Source organism: Manis javanica, chromosome 4, assembly GCF_040802235.1.
Source record: "Manis javanica isolate MJ-LG chromosome 4, MJ_LKY, whole genome shotgun sequence".
Lineage (NCBI taxonomy): Eukaryota > Metazoa > Chordata > Mammalia > Pholidota > Manidae > Manis > Manis javanica.
The window spans coordinates 32,498,691-32,518,402 of record NC_133159.1 but is presented as its reverse complement, the minus strand read 5'-3'; the positions used below and the strand labels follow the sequence as shown (position 1 = coordinate 32,518,402).

Below are 19,712 nucleotides of genomic sequence, written 5' to 3'. Positions count from 1 at the left end.
TATGCAAGGAGAGCCGGTACTAGCGGTCGGGGACCGAGAAAGCCTGCGCTCAATGTTAACGCGTCGCTCATCGGAGCCACTGCGCAGGCGCCGTTCCCCTGTCTGAGAGGAGGGGCGGGAGTGGGCGGGAAGGGTATCTTCCAGGCCAATCGAAAGCGAGCGCCTCCGCCCTCCGGGCCCGTGGACCGAGCTTGACCCCGGAGGTGGGCGGAGGAGGCGGGGCCAGTAACGCGGCCGCCGAGGGGGCGGGGCCCTGGGCCTGGAGGCGGGGCCTGGGGCTGTCAGTCCGCGCCCGCTGCTGCCGCTGCCACCGCCGCGGTTCCTTACATGCCGTGGCTCGGGTGGCAGCCAGCGCTGTCGCCTGCCGCTCGCCGCCCCGGCATCCCGAGCCACCTCCCGCCGTGCCGGCCTGGCGCGCAGGTAAGGCCGGCCGCGCTGCCGAACCATCGCGCCCCCGTCTCGGCGTAGGTCTGCCGCGCGGGCGCCCCCTCCGGGCTGTGTCAGCGCCGCGGCTCCCCTAGCCGCCCGGGGGCGGTCCCGGGGGGCGGGACGACAATCCTCCCCATCCCCCCTACACCTCCGGGCGCCGCGCCTGACGCCCGGGTCCCCGGGCCGCCTCTCCGCATCCGGGTGTGGGGCTGTTTCCTAGTCCCCCCCTCCCGGGAAGATTACACAATCGCTGGGGCTGGGGGCGGAGGTTCCCGCCCGAGCCCCGGCCCCACACCTGTCCCCCGTGGCGCTCTCAGGCAGAGGGTAGAGACGCAGCGCGACAGCGGGGGCCCGGAAAGTTTCACTTTGTCGTCCGGGTGTGTTGACATCTGAGGGATGCGGGGAGATGGAGCCTGAGCAGCGAGGATGCGCCTCGCGAGCAGCGTTCTCTTTACCCTGGCGTGGCCCTGGTCCAGGTTTCCTTCCAGAAGTCCTGCCGAGAGCCCCGCGCGGGCCGGAGGCTGCTGTGGGCACACGAGTCTCTCCTCCTTACGTTAATGAGCCTGGCCCTTGAATTGCAGCAATCTGGGGCCCGCTCAGCCTCCTGCTCTTTCCCTTTTCCTAGTTTAATACTGGCAGGCGAATTTGCTTAACATTTCCCTGACACTTTATATTTGTGAGGTGCTTTGCCATCCCTGATTAATTAGCAAGGTGGGAAAGCAAAATAGATCCTGAAACTCGTAGATCCTGAAATTCATAGTGTCCTGGTATAGCAACTCTTTAGGAACCACTGAGAGCTTTGGGCTGTTTGCGTGAGATATGCTTTTGGCCAAGGCGCTGCCAGGAGAGCTAGTCAGTGTCCTCTGGTTGCCAGAGAAGGATTTGGTAATAATGCCAAGATTTTTCTCTGCCTCTCCCTGCTTAAGCTGTTTATTGAGGGTTGCCAATCTATGGTGAGTTATTTGGTTTTCTTCACCTTAGCAAAGGAAGATTTAGAAGTGTTGCTGATGGAGCAGCTAAGAAAATAACCCAAAACCAAAAACTGAGGTTCAAAAAAGTTTGGGTACTTGTCTGCTTACTGGGTTTACCCAATCCTGTGCAGAAAACCTAGGTTCTTCTGTTTTCTCCTCATCTTCCCCAAGGACTATCCAACTGGGTTGACATTACTGGATCCTCAATTAGTCCACAGACCCCTTGTTACCTGTGGTGTACACACCTGCCCAGGGACATCCTCTAGGAGTGGGCTTAATTAGCACTTTTATCTGCCCATTAAACAGTACAGCTTGAAATCTCATGTAACCAGGCACTGTTGTAGTGTTGAATCTTTAATAATATCTAATTCATTTTAACAGTGTTTCTATAAAAATCTTTTTATTAGTGTGCCAATTCTGCAACACCAGTGCTTTTACTGTAGAAGCAGCAATTTACTAGAAATATTATCATGGCAAAAACAATTCTCCAACAGATTTGCAGCCCACTTTACTTAGATAATTACTGCTAGAGGCTATTAAGGTTTTTATTCTTTGGTGCAGTAGTTGTTACGATACATTTGAGCTATGGGGTTATTATGAGGTCACTCCTCACTGTACTAATGGTTTCAGTTACTGTGTTACTTAAATATTTTTTGGATTAATACAAGAGTTTTCCCCCATGCTGATTTTTTTTTTTTGGACAAGGTACAGAGTTAACAAAATTAAGTTTTGAATTGTAACCTAAATTTTTAAGGATGATATTTATTGTATTTAAGGGTTATGTTAGAGTTTATTAGCATATGTACCAGACACTGTGTTGGGTACTAATTCCCACCACAGCCCTGTAAGAGAGATATTATTATTATCAACCTATGTTGCAGACAATGAAATTGAGGCTCAGTTGATTGACTCAGGTTGTAGTTAAGTAAATGACATCCAGATTCTAACCTAGGCAGCCTGAGTTCAGAGACCAAAAACTTAACTGTGCTATCCTGGCTCTGTAGATCATTCTTTTTTTTGTTGTTGTTGAAATTAACATTTAATTAAGATACTGTTTTTGAGGAAGAAGTAATATGGGTGAGTTTCATTCTTGCTGAGATAAAACCTCTTCCAAATCAAAAAAGAGAAATGCATTAAACTGAATCACTCCGTTATATACCTAAGACCAATGCAATATTATGTCAGCTAGATTTTAAGACTTTAAAAAACTTTTTTTTTTTTTGAGAGGGCATCTCTCATATTTACTGATCAAATGGTTGTTAACAGTTAACAACAATAAAATTCTGTACAGGGGACTCAATGCACAATCATTAATCCACCCCGAGTCTAATTCTCATCAGTCTTGGATCTTCTGAAGCACAACGAACAAGTTCTTACATGGTGTACAAATTCTTACATAGTGAGTAAGTTCTTACATGGTGAACAGTACAAGGGCAGTCATCACAGAAACGTTCAGTTTTGATCACGCATTATGAACTATAAACAATCAGGTCAAATATGAATATTTGTTTGATTTTTATACTTGATTTATATGTGAATCCCACATTTCTCCATTATTATTATTATTATTATTATTTTTTTTTTAATAAAATGCTGAAGTGGTAGGTAGATGCAAGATAAAGGTAGAAAATACAGTTTAGTGCTGTAAGAAAGCAAATATAGATGATCAGGTGTGTGCCTATAAGCTAAGTATTAATCCAAGCTAGACAAGGGCAACAAAACATCCATGGATGCAGAAGATTTCTCTCAAAACGGGGGGTGAGGTTCTAAGCCTCACCTCTGTTGATCCCCAATTTCTCACCTATGGCCCCCCTGCGACTGTGCCTGTCTTAGGTTGTTCCTCCCTTGAGGAATCTTATCCGTCTCTGGCTAGCCAGTCATCTTCCGGGCCCAGACAGGGAAATGTAAAGTTGTCAAGTGAGAGAGAAGCAATATTGTTTGAAGAGGTTAGCTTTTTACTTCTTTGCAGATTTATGCCCTGTGGGTTTTATGCCCAGCATTTGTCTTGAGGTATCTTTACCACTTGGAGGAATTATGATACTCGGTAAATTTGATATGAGGCACGAATTCTATTTAAGGGTTGTAATTAGGAAGGAAGAAAAAAAGCTATAGAAGTAGCAGATGGAAGAAAACATGGGAAGATTTGTTATTTCTTTGACATATCTTCTTGTAGAGTAACTTAAGCATGTATAGGTTTTAAACTACTAATTAAATTGTGCACACACATTAACATAATAGGAATACAGTTACATAACCAAAGCAGACCTACAAATACCAGCCATCTCCAGTGAAACCAAGAAAACCAGTTAGGCACCCTAAGCATTTGTGAAAACTTATCTATGATATGATGGATATTGTCTAACTGAATTTGAATAGTTTGAGAAAAATCAGACAATTTAAAACAACACATTCCTGGGAACTGTTCACCTCCCATATGTTCTTTTAACAGTAGATAGTCTGTAGTCTCAAGATTTTGGAGCACTGCAACTTGCACTTCTCCTAATTCTTGGTTGAGTTCCAACAGTATAGATCTAGTCAAATTTGTTATTTTACTGTATGCACAGGCCAGCTTAGATAACTCCTTCTTCATTCCAATGGCAATTCCAGGAACCAGTGGGGTGAATGCAGCTAAGACTGCAACAGTGTCAGGATCTTTGTTGACGTTTTTTGATGATCATCTTCTGGAGTGACTCTTCCAGAGTATGTTGATGTTGGAACTTCTTCATATGTAGATCATTCTTTTAACAGCTATTTATTGCTGCTACCTGCTGTCTGTACAACATTGCATTCTGCACTGTGGGGAGAAGAGTGCTTTATAGTGAAATAAACACTGGGTGAGGAGTTCTTGTTCTGGTCTTAACTCTGCCACCAGCTAATCTGTGATTTTGAGTGGTACCTGATCTCCCTGCCTTCCATTTCTAAGGGTGGTGGAATATAGCAGTTGAAGCAGATGAACTAACTAACCTTAACCTCCTGGGGAGCTGGAGAGATGAGTCAATGCATGTAAGAATTAAATGTCCTCCTCCCCAGGGCACAGTATTAGATCAAGTGTCAAATGAGTAGAGTGTGTTTGCACACATGTCTGTGTGTCATGAAGAAAGACTGGAAGGCACGCACTTTATGCTGCCAGGGGCTGCCATGCAAGGGCAATGGTTGAGAGACTCCATCTTAACACTTCACCTCACTGTTATAGTGTGTTGCCACCAGCACTGTTCCTTATGTAATTAAAACTATAAAAGACAACCAGAAGTCATCCTATAGAATTATGATGACCATATGCAGAACTACATGAAGAGCATTTCTAGGGAACTGTTTGTCATCACTTTGCAGGAGACATGGGGTCAGATTATGGCAGGGCCTGAATGGCAGACTCAGGAGTTTCCAGAATTGGGGCAAGGGAGGGTTGAAAGGAAACTTTCAGGTCATTGAGTTTAATACCCTGTACTCCTTTCTCCTTCCACCATCTATCCAGGGGATAAATCCCCCATGTGTGCTCGCTGTCCCACTCAGGACTTATCCTGCTTCTGCTCAGACACCTCCTGGGTCAAACATTTGGTATATTTCACAAACCCATGTGCCAAAGAAGCTGGGATTGTATCCAGTGGTAGGGAATGGGATACTGCAGGATTCTGGACCCTTCTTCCTTGTACTCTTGAAAGATCATCATTGGTGTGAAACCTGGGTTGAGGGGAGACCCCAAACCAGGGAGACCAGTTAGGAGGCCTTGACCAGAATCCAGGATAGAGGTGATCTAGACTGAGATAGGTGGTGACAAGGGATTGCAGAGGAAGGAATGGACCCCAAAAGACAAAATCCCCTGTACTTAATGCCTACAGGCATCAGGGAGGGGGAACAAGTCAACATCTGCCTGGATGAGAGGAGCATTGGGAGTACCACCGAGTGGACCTGGGAAGTCTGGTGGGGTGGGGAGGAGAGACAGTTATGTGTGTCCATCCACAGAACCAAAGAATAGACTGTGGTAATGGAAGGCCTCTGCAGATTGGAAAACAGATCTTCTTTCTTCTCAAGAGGGGAGTGTACCATTTAATATAATGGGAAACTCCTTCTGCCTAATGAAGAAATATAACAATATTTCCCCTTGGGTGTAACCTCTTATACTGTATGGTTTGGCTTCATGTTACACTTTTCGGTCACACTGGGAGTCTGGTATTATTTGAAATCATATCAGGAAGACACATTGGTGAAGTTTTATTTTCCTGATTTCACTGGAATGTCTTCCTTTGGGGGATTCTGTTCTCCAGTGACACCTGTTATATGTATACTAAGACTCAGCACACCTCATGGGGAGTACTCAGAGGCTCATTGGAAGTATTTCCTCCCAGTGGGGGCAGATGGTGTGGCACTTCAAGGAGGGCTGGGGTGAGATGACTGTTGCCTTGACAGGCAAACAGGAGAATCTAGGGGAACCAAATAAGATTCACACAGGAAACCACAAAGACAGGACAAATAGTTGTGAGTGTTATTAGTTCATTTTTTTTTGTTATTTTATGTATTTCTGGCTTAGGATGCAACATGTCTTAAATATTCATACTTTCAAATTTTTAAGTTGAAATATGTGGTCTTATAGTGTATGGGGACATGGATGGTATAATCTCAATTTTTTTTGCCAAGATGATATTGGTTTTGGATTTTCAATATCCTTCAGACCAGTGGTTCTCCATCAGGGGCAATTTTGCCCCCTAGAGAATGTTTGGCACCATCTGGGACATTCTTGGTTGTCACAGCTGCGAGTGGGGTATGTGCTCCTGTCACCTAGTGCGCAGAGACGGAGGATGCTGCTGCACGTCCTATAATGCACAGGACAGGCCCTCACAACAAGAAATTCTTTAGTCCCAAATATTAATAGTGAAGTTGAAAATTCCACTGAAATGAAAAAATTAAGAATATTAAGAGCAAATTGAAGGGATGAGGAAGGAGGAAATACAGAGTCAGAGTGTTCCTTGACTCCCTGGAAGCAATAACAGCACCCTTGCTTTTGACCCCAGGAGGGAGAACCAACTCGACAAGCTGCCAGAACACAGGCATTTGTCTGCCACCCAGGAACTATTTCAATAACTGGATTGCCCAACATAGTAGTTTGGAACAGGAAGTAGAGGCCCTTGTAGTGGGATGGAGCTGTAAGAGTAATTTGTGGAGGCAGAAGGGTTTTTAGGCCAAGAAGAGAAGTTGGGTCTTGCCAGAATAATTTTGCAAAGTTCTAGGAAATTTTTCAAAGGTGGTTTTGTTGAAGACACTGAGTGTGGTGCTTAGAAGATACAGTCTCTGCTCTGGGAGTACATGAACCCTCTAGGCTGTTCATCTGAAAGTCTCAACACCATTCAGATTTTCTGTGTCCAGACCCAGAGAGTATAGTGAAGAACACTTGGTTTGTTTTCAGGTTATATCTGTGTCCTCCCCCCAACCCTGCCTTAAAAGCTTTTTTATTATGGAGCATTTCAAATGTCTACAAAAATTGGAAAAGAGTATGATAAACCCCTATTTAACCAATGCCCAACTTCAATGATTGTTAGCTCCTGGCCAGCCTTGATCTACACTCCACCTAGTTTAGACTCCCTTCCACCTTTTTTTTTAAACCTAGAAAATAGCTTAAATAATTACCGATTACCTGCCTACTAGGAGAAGAGCCTTAACAGTGAAGGAGGTAAGTGATTTTCCAGTACTTGGGTCTCCCCAGAGGAAAATTGATAATGGACAATTTTGCTTCCTGCAAAATTGCATGGATTATACAATTATAATTATGTAATGCATGATTATACAAGCCCTGAGAGCTTGAGAAATAGGAATAGGCCCAGGCACATCTGGGCCGAGCTCTTTTTGGAGGGAAAGTACAGGTGATCAGAGACAAGTTTCTTTTTAAGGCTCATGGGCGGAGAAGCCTACTTGAGTCTTCTGCTGGTGGAAATGTGTTCCTGGTTTCTGCAGTGGGGGGCACTCTCAGTTCCTTGAGGGAGCTTCATTTGCATGTTTCCTTTTAGGAAGATCCCTGTCCTGTTTCATGACCCTCCAGGTGTGTGCTGTGTGGTATGAAGCCTAGTGTTCTGCGTGGCCCTCTGACTGGGGCCCTCTGGGTCTTCAATAATTGACCTCATCCATGGAAAGCTCAGACTGGGTAGAGGTGAGTGATTGTGGCATTATTTCTAGTGGTTGTGGATTCTCATTTGCTGCAGTTGCTTCCCTGCATTTATTAGTGGATGTAGGACTGTCCTGTTCTGACCACTGGCAGTCCACACCAGATGGAGGTGGCATTGCTACTTACACTTTGCAAACAGAGCTTTCTTTTCGCAGTTGTGTCTCCCTAAGCTACAGGATTAATTTTTTTTTTTTTAGGCTATTGGAGAATTGGCATGCATTTACTTGACTCAGTGTTGTGTTGTAATATGTATACAAAAAATGGCTTCAAAAGTTGAGAGAGTTCTTGAATAATCAGATAATTGATGCCTATGAATTTTAATTAGCGCTGTTTTCACAAATGTAGATATTCTGGACTAGGTTCATAAACAACTACATTAGTGTGAAGATGCAGGCTCCTGAATGGCTGTGTTTCCTATTCTTATTTTATTTACTAAATGCATTTTTACCCTCTCCTTATTCCACATAGAGGTTTAAATGGCATTAGCTTATTAAGGACGTTCCAGTATCACAATCAGAGAGTCTCAGGTATCATGCCTTTCTATGGGGAGGGCAGCTTCCAGTCTGTTAATAATCGTTATTTTCTCTGTGCCTTTATTATATACCAGGCACTTTACTTACTTAACTCTATTCCTTAGAACTCTTCTATGTAGGAATTAGCATTCCCATTTTGCAACTGAGGAAACTGAGGTTTAGAGAGGTTAAGAGATACTAGGAGGTAGCATTGGGTTTTAACCCAGATTTGTTTGATTCCGAACCCGATGTTTTCCATGAAACCTTGTCTCTCATGGTTAAGGTTGGTGGGAGTTCGTATGAGGACTGGTAGAGAAGATGGGGGTAGGGGCTATGAGAGGGGGCTGAGAGTTCTGGTTACTCTAGCTAATGAATTCTTCTCACTGAGTTCCCCCTGGGAAACACTGTTCTTGACTGTGATAAATTACCTGTGTCCTATTTTTTGAGCTGATTATATAAAATAGAATTGTATGCAGTAGCCCTGAGCCAAATTTGGTCAGCAGATGTGTTTTATTTGGTCTTGACAGTGTTTTATTTTTTAGAAATTGAATTAGCTGTCATCATTTAAAAAGTGGGGGATTTCACACTAAAATTTCCAAATTTCCAAATTTTTTGGCTCCTCTTGAACCATCAGATCTGGCAACACCAGTACTACATTCTTCCTTGGCAATAATTAGTTATAGTGGCCACTCTTCTGGATGTACCCATCTTTATCACCTGGCCCTCTTCACTCATTTCTGTTACTTGCCAGGACTCTGAAGTGAGGGGCACCCTTATGGAAGTTATAAACATTTTCTCTGCCAATGTCAAGGATATATTAGTGGAGGCTTGTTTTGTATTTGAATTAAAGCTCTCCAGCAACTTCTGTCTTTGTGGTGAGCCTAGAGAGTAACTCTACTAGGCATGTGAACAGACATCCACATCCTCCTTTCCAGCCCCCAGCAATGGCTAATTGGACTCTGGATGAGTTCTTCAGCTAAGGCAGAGCAATCAGCTATTTGGGATTTGGACACTGAATCAGTGAGCTTAGGAGCCTCAGGCAGAAAGGACCTGTAGACAGAGGCTGAAAATGGTGATGTTGTAAAGGGTGGATGAGTGAGCAAAGAAGCTGGGTGGCAGGTAGGCGAGAGACCACGTGGCAGCAGGGAGGGAGGAGCTGCCTGGTTTTTGTTTCCACTGTACTTCTTGCACTTGGTTCCTCTGCAGCCACAGCATCCATTTGGTGATATTTATTGAGTGTTTACTATAATGGCAGGCACTGTTCTAGATTCTTGTGATATGTCAGTGAACAAAAACAGAGAAAGGGCCTGTTCTTATAGAGCCTATATTCTGGTGGGAGAAAAAAATGACTCCAAACAAATAAGTTATATAAATTTGATAAAGTGAGATTTGAGCAGAGATATGAATGAAGGAAGGAGAGAGTCATGAGTACACCTAGGGTTGCAGTATTCCCTACAGAGGGCTCAGCAAGTGCAAAGGCCCTGAGGTAGGAGTATGCTTGACCTGTTTGAAGAACAGCAAGGAGATTATTATGGCTGGAATGCAACAAACAATGGGAGAGCTGGAGATGGAGGAAATGTAGGACCTCACAACTATGTTAAAGACTTTGGATTTTATTCTAGTGAGAGAGGAAGCCACTGGAAGATTTTGAGCGAAAGTGGCACAGTCTGGATTCTGACTTGAAAAATGTCAATGCTGTGTAGAGACTAGACCATGAGACAGCTAAGGTGAACGCAGGACAACTAGGAAGCAATGTAATAGTCCATGTAAAATATAGTGATGGCTTAGACTAAGGTAGAGGTGGAGGTGGTGAGAAGTGGACCAGTTCTGAATATATTTTGACGGGGACTTGATTATGTATTTGGTATTGGATGTGGGAGAAAGAGAGAAATCAAGGTGATTCCAACTTTTGAGCATAAACATTGCAGTGTTCATTGGCATTTCCCCTTCTCTTACTGAAAAATATTCAAGGGCCGCAAGGAAGGTGAAAAAATAATGAAAACCTTGGGAACTATCCTATTTCCAGCAAAATTAGGAGAGAAATTTATTCCGTAGACTTTAAAATGTGTGTAAACACTGTCCTAAAAAGATGATATCAGGTGGAAGCCATGTGGAAGTAAATGAAGAGAAGCAGCATGGAAACGGTGAGAGAGCCCAGCAGCAATAGATCTTAGAAAGTACCAGAAGAGTTATATTCTTTTAGGTGAAATGTGTACCCTGATATATAAAAGCCATATCCTATGCTTGTACCAGTTTTTGTGGGAACTGGATGTACAGCTGGTAGAAGATACCGTCCTAGATGTAGCTTGTTTCGAAGAAGCAAAAAAAGTGGGATTGCATAAAAAAAATCACATAGCAAGCCACCATATTTGTAGGAAGTATGCTGTCTCTATGGTAGTAGGGAGGAAGAGAGCCTTTGGATTGTGAAATTAGGTCCTCGGAAAGAGCATCTTGGCCATCCTGCACTCCCCTGCCAAGAGGAACCCAGGGAAATACTGCATCTGCCAAGGAAGACAAGCTCATTCAGTGATAATGAAGGAAGGAAATGGTAGACTTCTGTTTCTGACAATGGGAGGCAAGAATATTTGGATCAGAGTTCCCACTGAAAAATATTAAAATGTTGGATATATTTTTTCAATTAAAAACATTTAAATTTCCTTAAAAGCACTAAAGTGCTGAGAAGAGAAAAAGGAACATCAGGCCAAATTCTGTGGTGACGTGGGAACCTAGAGGACTGTGCAGGTTACTGGAACACTTCCGTTGCTTTTTCCCTGAGATGGCTCATGGATCCTAATAATGGGGCCTTGGTTTTGGCACCCTTGCAGGACAAGTTGGTTAGAAGCCAAAATCCATGGCTTACCCAGGGTGGGGAGGCTCACAGGAGACTGTCCCCGTACAAAGCTGGAACCACTCAGGGTAATGTGAACCAGAAGTAGAACCTCGCCTCCCAGGTACCGCAGACAGACAGCAGGGAAGGTTGCCCGAGTACTGAGAAGAGGGAGAGGGAAAGCAAAGGTAGGCTGTGGTCACCGGCCAGTCCTTGGACAGATTTTGAGGACTGTTATGCATCACCTTGTTCTCAGAGAACCTCAAGCCATGAGTTTAGTTTAAAGTCATTCGCGGTGGCTAATGCCACTCCCTCCCGGCCCTCGTCATCCGGCAGAATCAAGTGTGAGGCTTCTCTGGAGGAAGGCATCTTCCTCATTCCCCAGGGTCATCGAGCAGTACGCTCATAAAGAACAAAGCACACGAGGAGGCAAAACATGAGGGAGCCAGCAGCAATAATCAATGGAAAGAAAAAAATCCAGATTCACAGATTCTTTATGTATTATAATGATCAGAGGCAAATAAATAACTATGTTTATTATGTTCATTGAAATAGAAGTAAGCGCATAAATATTTTCAGGGAATGGATAACAATTAAAAGTGGCTTGGCAGTTTTGAAAAAGACCAAGTAGAACTTCTAGAAATAAAAATGCAAAACTGAAATGTAGAAACTTAATGGTTTACCATTAGATAACATGTTAAACAACATCAAAGAGGAACTAGCAAATTAGGTGATAAGTTTTAAAAAATTATCCAGAATATTGCACAGGGAGGCAAAATGACAGGAAATGTGGAAGAGAGTTGAAAGACCTGGAGGATAGAGTGAGAGGTTCTAACATGCCTTAAATTGGAGTTCAGGAAAGGGGGGGAAAGAGAATAGGTCAGAAGCAACTATTTGATGATGTAATTACTGAGATTTTTCCAGAACTGATAAAATATATCAAGCCAAAAATTCATAAGCAGAGTACCAAACGTAAAGAGAAAATCCTAAAAGTAGCCAGGAAAAAGACATATTACCTTAAAAAGAGTGATTTCCACACTTCTCAGTACCAATAAGGGAAGCCAAAAGACCAAGGAACGCTATCAGTAAAGAAATAACTGAGAAACTAGATTCTATGCACAAAATACCTTTCAAGAAAATGGCATTGTAAAGACTTTTTATGTAAAGAAGAATGAAGAGTTTGCTACCACTTTAGTAAGTTTGCTTTACAAAGGGAAATACTTTAGGCAGAAGGAAAGTAATTCTAGATGGAAAAAGCTGAGACATAATAAAGAATGAAGGATTTTAGAAAGAGATTAACATGTGGATAAATGTAAGTGTAGATGAGCAAAGATGTGTAAAACAAAATTTTAATATCTTATGGGCTAAAATTTAGAGAATTGAAAATAAGACAGTGAAAGCATCTAAGTTAAGAAAGGTAGTAGAAGTAATCAAGAGGATTCTGAGATTTGTATTGCCTGGAAAGAGAGTAAGCATGAATGATTATTCTTAGATTAAGTTAACAATGTATATTATTATATACATTAACAATATGTTAATATGTAATTTCTAGAATAACCATGGAAAGAATAGAAGTAGAGTATATAATATCCCAGTAGTTGAGAAAGACTCATCTATAACATGAAACTATAGTTTTATATAACAGGAAGAGTAGAAGTAAAAGGATAGAAAAATGTTTGCCATCAAATAATAAGCACAATAGCAGATAAAGCAGACATTACAGTTAAAAACATAATTGGGAATAAAAAGTTCTTTTCACCAGGAAAATATTACAGTTTGAAATTTGTGTGTATCTAATAACATAGCATAACATATAAAGAAATAAGTGACAGAACTTTAAGGAGAAATAGAAATATCCACAATCAAAGCTAAGATATTTTAGATGAGAATAGCTAGGACATTTTAAAGAACCAGGTCAGAGGACCTGCTCTGTGGATGTCAAGTCTATAAAGCTATAGTAATAACTACAGAGTGGTATTGATTCAAGGATAAACAAATAATCCAACAGGACAAAATAGCCTAGAAACAAATGTTTGCATTTATGGACTCTTGATTAAGAGGATGCACGATAGATTAACACTGAACTTTCAAACAAATGGTGCTTGGATGCATGTATATGCGTATGGGCAAAACATAATTTGACTATTACTGTACACAATACATAAAAATCTATTTCAAAGGGATTTAAAAACTTAAACATGAAAGAAAACTATAAAGATTTTGATGATGTAAGAGGATATCTTCATGATCCCCACATGGGAAGGACTTCTTAAATAAGATACAAAATGCATTAATGTTAACTTAAAAAGGGATCGAGAAAAATGATTACATTAAAATTAAGGATTTGTTTTGAATCCTTAGTTAAAAATCATAGTTAAAAACTGCTATGAAAAGAGTGGAAGATTAGTTATAACACTGGAAAAGAAATTTGTAAGTTTCATGTGGGCAGAAACTGTGTCTATTTTACTCATCACTGTATCCTTGCACCGTGCACAGTGCCTGAAACCAAAGCTTCAGCACCCAGGGTGTTCTACAATAATGGCTTATGACCATTCTCAAATGATGGGTGTTCACCCACAGAGAAGAATTCATGTCACAAACCACAACCATTATTTCTTTATTGCTCTTTCATCTGTTCCTAGTCATTCCTTAGAGAAAAAGAAGAGAAAATAAGGGGAGTAGCTTAATCAGCCAATTGTTAAAAAATATTAATTCAGTGCAGAGACTGTGTGCTTAGGATTGGGCATGTTGCTGAAAGTATATAGAAATACAAAGGAGTACAGTCCAGTTAGGAGACAGGCGAATAGGCAAAAAGACTTGAAAAAATGTTATTTATGCTATAAAATTGTATAGGAGGGCAGAGAGAACAGGTCCAGATGTAGTAATTGGGAAAAATATCATGGAGAAGGAAGGATTTGATCTACATTCAGAACGTATTAAAGGAGATACATTTGTGGATAGGAAAAGAGACAAGAAGAAAGTATTCTAGGGGAAGGATGAGGATGAAGCATGCTTTGTAGGCAAGTAAACTTTAAGGTGTTTTGGGGGAGCAGGCGATATAACTCGAGTGGAGGGAAACAGATCAGAAGTATAGATTCTTTAAGAATAAACATAAATGGCTGGACAATATTTGAAAAAGAATTGTAGTGATGTAAACATAAAAGCCTTCCTAGTTATGAAAAATGTATCCATAGATAAAGTAATTATCTAAGGTATTGGCAGAGAAATTGTGGATATCTGTGGGTCATGCTGCCCAGCATCATTCTTTCTTCTTCTGGCCGTGGGACCCCAGCCTTTTTATTATTACATGGAACCAATGATGAAGCCACTATGGGGGAGAGTGTAGCAGAGCAACGAAGAGACATTATTGGAACCACACCTGTTTTTTCTTTCATTGCTTAAGTCAGTTTGAGTTGGGTTGTCTGTTATTTGTGTATGTATATTGGGTTGACAGTATCAAAACTGACACAAGAATAGACAGAAAGATCAGGAGGATAGAGTGGAGAATTCAGAAAGATACTCACATGCATATGGGATTTCACCTCTTTGGATACTCCTCAGTCTTCTTTGCTACCGATCATCTCTTCCCAGTTTAAGTTGGAGCATCCCAGGGCTCAGGCTTTGGACCTCTTCTCTAGTCCTAGATGAACTTTTCCCATCTTGTGGTATTAAATATCTATTTTAATATAACTTCTATGGTTATGTCTCTAGTTTTCATCATTCTTCTGAGATTCAGACTCGTATATTTACTTGCTCACTTTGATTCTCCACTTGAATTTCTAATAGGACCTGGAAACTTTGTCCTGTACCAAACTCCTGACTTTCAACCTCGCTACACCAAACCTGCTCTTTTCCCTTTATTCTCAGGCTCGTAAAAGGGCATTACCATCTACCCTGTTGCTCAGGCCAAAAACTAAGGAGTTATTCTTGACTCCTCTTTCCTCTAGCTTCCACGTGTAGGCCATCAGGAAGTCCTATGGACTTTACATTCAAAACATAGCCCAGGTCTGACCACTTCTTACCTCCGCTGTTCCCACCATAGTCCAAGCTGTACCCATCCTTTGCTTGGATTGTTGCAGTGGCCTCTTAACTGACCTCTATACTCTTCCCCCCAACCTTGCAGACTATTTTACATACATTAGTTAGAGGAATCTATTAAAACATAAATCAGATCATGTTACTTGCCTGTTCAAAACTAATGTTTTCCCTTTATATTTAGAATACTCAGAATCATTACCATGGTCTATAGGATTCTGCATAATTTGGCCCTTGCCTAGATTTCTAAATTCATCTTCTGCTTCTTTCCCTCTCATTCTGCTACAGTCACACTGACCTCTTTCTTCTTCCTGAAACATCCCAAGTACATTTCTGCCCAAGTGCACTTCTTTCTGGTTTTCTTGTGGCTCAATTCCCCCACGTCATTCAGGTTTTGAATCAGATATGACCTCCTCCAAGTGGATCTCTCTGATTTTTACATGTAAAATAGTCCTTCCTTTTCCTCTTCCTGACCCTTATCCTGCTATATTCTTCAGAGCACTTATCATCCTGTTTATTGTCTGTTTTTTACTAATTGTAAGCTTTATGATGTAGGCATGTTGTCTTATTTAAAGCTACATTCCTAGAACTGAAATAATGCCTGGGTCATAGTCTGAATAAATATATAATTTTGAATGGCTGATTAAATTAAATTCATACATGACAGAGATAGTATATCATCTTTTATAAGAGATATATTATTCAACAAGCAGTTTTGAGAAAACTGGTTAGACATTTAAGGATAAAAGAGACTATGAATAGGTATTATGGGGAGTTTTATGCCAATATATTTGACAATTTGGATGAAATAAACAAATTCCTTAAAAAGCCTGACATACCAAACTAACACAAGAACTAGAAAATCCAAATGGAGCTATATGTATTAAATAATTTAATTCATTATTAAAGACTTTCCCACCAAACAGATAACAAAGAGACTCTGTAGTCCCAGATGGTCTCTGCAGTAAAGTCTTCCAAATGTTTAAAAGAAGTTATAACATCAATCTTTACATATTCTTCCAGAAAACAGAAAAAGAAATAACACATCCCAGCTCATTCTCAAGAAAGAACTTTTATACCAAAGCCTGGCAAGGATATTAAAGAAAAAAGAAAAAAGACCAAACTCTCTCATGGATATAGGTACAGAAATCCTAAACAAAAGATAATCAAGATGAATTAAACAATATGTAAAAAGGATAATACTTCATAATCAAGTGGGATAGGCTCCAGGAATTCAAGTATAGTTTGACATTTGCAAATAAGTCAGGGGTATACCTGAAACCAACATAATATCAACTATACTTTAATTAATAAAAAGAAAACAAATCAAAGTAATTCCCCATAATAACAGATACAAGGTCAATATATAAAAATCACTTGTACTTCTGTATACTAATAACAAAAAGTAAAAAATAAAATTTAAAAAATACCGTTTGGGATAGCCTCAAAAAACATCAAATTCACAGGAATAAATGCAAGATTTGTACACCGAGAAAATAGCCTCAAAAAACAATGCAAGATTTGTACACCAAAAATGGGAAGATATACTGATAGAAATTAAATAAGACTTTAAGTAGATGGAGAGATATACACTGGATGACTGAATATTGTAAATATGTCAGTTCCCCCAAATTTATCTGTAAATTATGCAAACCATTCAAAATTCCAATAGACTTTTAAAATGGACATTAACAAACCGATTATAAAATTTGTATGGAAAATTAGTCAAGATAATCATGAAGAATAAGAACAATGCTAGGAGAAATTCCACTATGAGATATAAAGATTTGTTATGAAGTTATAGTAACTAAGACAGGATGCTGTCTGTGTAAGAACAGACAAATGGCCCAGTGGAGAATCTTAAGAGTTTACAAAGAAACCCTTTATGATCACCTGACTAACAAAAGTGATACTAAAATGTAGAGAAAGGATATCTTTTAAATAAATAGTGCTGGTGCAATTTAACTAACATTCAGATGGAAAAAATGAATCTTGACCTTTTCCTCAAATCATTCACAAAAATAAACTGAGGCTACATAGTAGGTCTAAATATGATACATAAGACAATAAAGCTTAGAAGAAAACATAGAATAGCTGTGAATCCTTAGGATAGGAAAGCACCTCTAAAATGAGACACAAAATCATGAACTCCCAAGGAAAATACTGATAATTTAGATTAGATTGACATCAAGAGCTACTGATCATCAAAAGATACCATTCAGAGAGTGAAAGGACAAGCCACAGAGTAGCAGATATTGTAAAGAACTACAAATCAATGAAAGAAAGGCAAATAGCCGAACAGAAAAATTGACAAAAATCTTGAGTAAACAGTTCACACAGGGGAAGTTCAAACGATCAATAAATACATTAAAAAGTGCTCAGCTCTGTTAGTTCTCAGGGAAATACAAATTAAAACTACAATAAGCATCTCTAAATATCCACCAGAATGGACTAAGTTAAAAACTCAGGCAATACCAAGTGTTTGCAGGAACACAGAATAATTGGATTCTCATATATTTGGTGTGAGTGTAAAGTGATACAATTACTTTGGGAAACTGTTTGGTAATATCTATGAAAGCTGAAGATGCACACACTCTATACTGCTAATTCCATTCCTAGGTATATACCCAACAGAAATGAATATGAATAGACATGAATAAGAATGTCCATAGCATTCATATTATTCATAATAGCCTCAAATTGGAAGTAACCCAAATGTCCAAAGATGGTAGAATGGATAAATAAATCATAGTATATTCATGCAATGGAATATATACAGGAATAAGAAGAACTAATCTATGACTACATGGAAAAACATGGATGAATCTTAATGCTGAGAAGAAGCAGCCAGACACCCAAACAAGCAGAACTTATCTCTGGTGATATAAATCAGGTTAGTGGTTACCTGGGGGAGGAAATGATAATGACTAAAAGGGGAAATTAAAGGGACATCTAGGGTGTGGATCATGTTCTATTTCTTGCACCAGATTGTTTGGTACATGGAGAAATTAGCTTTGTGAAAAGTCATCAACCTATACATTTATGCTTTGTGCATTTCTCTGTATGTATTTTATACTTCATTAAAATTTTTATTAAAAATTCTGGATTCTTCAGTTCTTAAACCAAAGTGAGTTACAGTTAGATTTAATATTTAAATATAAAATTAAAATCCCACAAATATGGGAAAACATTTTTATAACCCTGGAAATGTAAATTGGACTGCATAGAATTAAAAATTCTTATGAAAAACAAATTAAGATTGCAATTAAATCAAAAGGTAAATGTCAACCTGAGGAAAATATTTGCAAAATATAATGTACTCTGTGTTGCCAATCACATCATCAAATGTTAAAAGATTGATAATACCAAGTATTGCTGAGGTTTTTCAGTTTTTTCAAGAGCAGTGTCATACCTAGTTGTTAGAACTATTTCTACAGCATTTTCAGAGTTTGGCAACACCCTTTAAAATTTTAAATGTGCATCCTATTTGACCTAATAATTTCCAGGAGTTTCATCTCAGGTAATATTTGCATAAGTCTAAAAAGTTAATTATATCAGTATGAAACCTTTATCACAGCACTTTTAGTAATAGTTACAACTAGAAATATTTTAAATGTTTATTAGTAGGGCACTGGTTAAATAAGGTACACCCTGTATAATACAACATACTATGGCTGAGAGAAAGAAGGAGGTTGATGTGTATCAACTGAAAAACTTCAGATGGTTTGGAGACACTGATTGCTAAATGGAAAGAGTAAGTTGATGAACTTTTGTGTTAGTGTGATCACATTTAAAGAAATATGTGTTTCTTTGCAAATATTAGGAAACTATACACCAACTGTTAATTATGATGATGAGATTATGAGAAAATTTCTCTTTCTAAGCTATCACTTTGAATTTCTTTTACAATGATGAACATATTGCTTTGGCAAGCAGAAAAACAATGAAAATAAAAATTGTACAAAAGCAAAATGAAGTTATTGCCACAGAATAATCCCATGTAAGTAACATTTTCATGGTACACATGTTAAAATTCATTGAAAATACACCAAAATGTCAATACTGGTTATCTTTTAGGGGTGGGGTTACTAATGATGTTCATCTTTGTAGTTATATTTTCCAAATTCCCTACAACAAATATGTGTTGATTTAATAATTGAAAGGTACCAATTGAGATTATTAAATTCTGTGTTTTACTAGTTTCATGATAAGGATCAAACTCCTAATGAAGGCATTTCTTTCCATCCTTCTTGCCTGTCTATCCATCTTTTTCTGCTGCTCATCTTCCACATGCACCCTGCCTTTCATTTTCCTAATTCCACTGCCCTCTGAAGATTTTTTTCTGTACATTTGCTCACATATGGATGTCCATTTACAAATGGCTTTTTAAATCATAATGGGATACTTGCCCCCTGCTTCATAACTGCATTCTATTATTTGCTGTCCCTTGAACTGTTCATACTGTTTCACCCCATGTGACTAAGCTGAAAGCCCCCTTTGCCCTTTGCTCCAGTCCCTGTGCAACCAGCAATTACAGCACCTAATTATTTGATGTTTTTGCTTAGGACTTTGGATGGGAGAAGTTCAAAAGGGACCGAGCATGAAAGGAAAGACATAGCTATAGCCATGGAGGCAGCTGAAGGATGATGGGGAATGAGGCAGGATGCTGTTTTCAGTTACTTACTGAGGTTTTTATCCCTCTAGTTCCTTTTAGTTATGGCTCATCCCCCTGCCCAGGCAGCTAGGGCATTCCACATTTTTCACCTTAGGGGACAAGTGACATAGTG

The 19,712-nt window shown here is 39.7% G+C and overlaps 1 protein-coding gene across 7 annotated transcripts in view; it reads left to right on the top strand.

Moving 5' to 3' along the window:
* The first annotated feature begins 248 nt into the window (after positions 1 to 248).
* The window catches only part of HIVEP3 (HIVEP zinc finger 3), a 474,019-nt gene continuing 454,555 nt past the window's right edge, over positions 249 to 19,712 (top strand). For all 7 annotated transcript variants that reach the window (XM_073233752.1, XM_073233748.1, XM_073233749.1 and 4 more), the window contains exon 1: positions 249 to 420. The gene's annotated coding sequence lies outside the window, so the exon portion shown is untranslated. The remainder of the gene's footprint in view (positions 421 to 19,712) is intronic.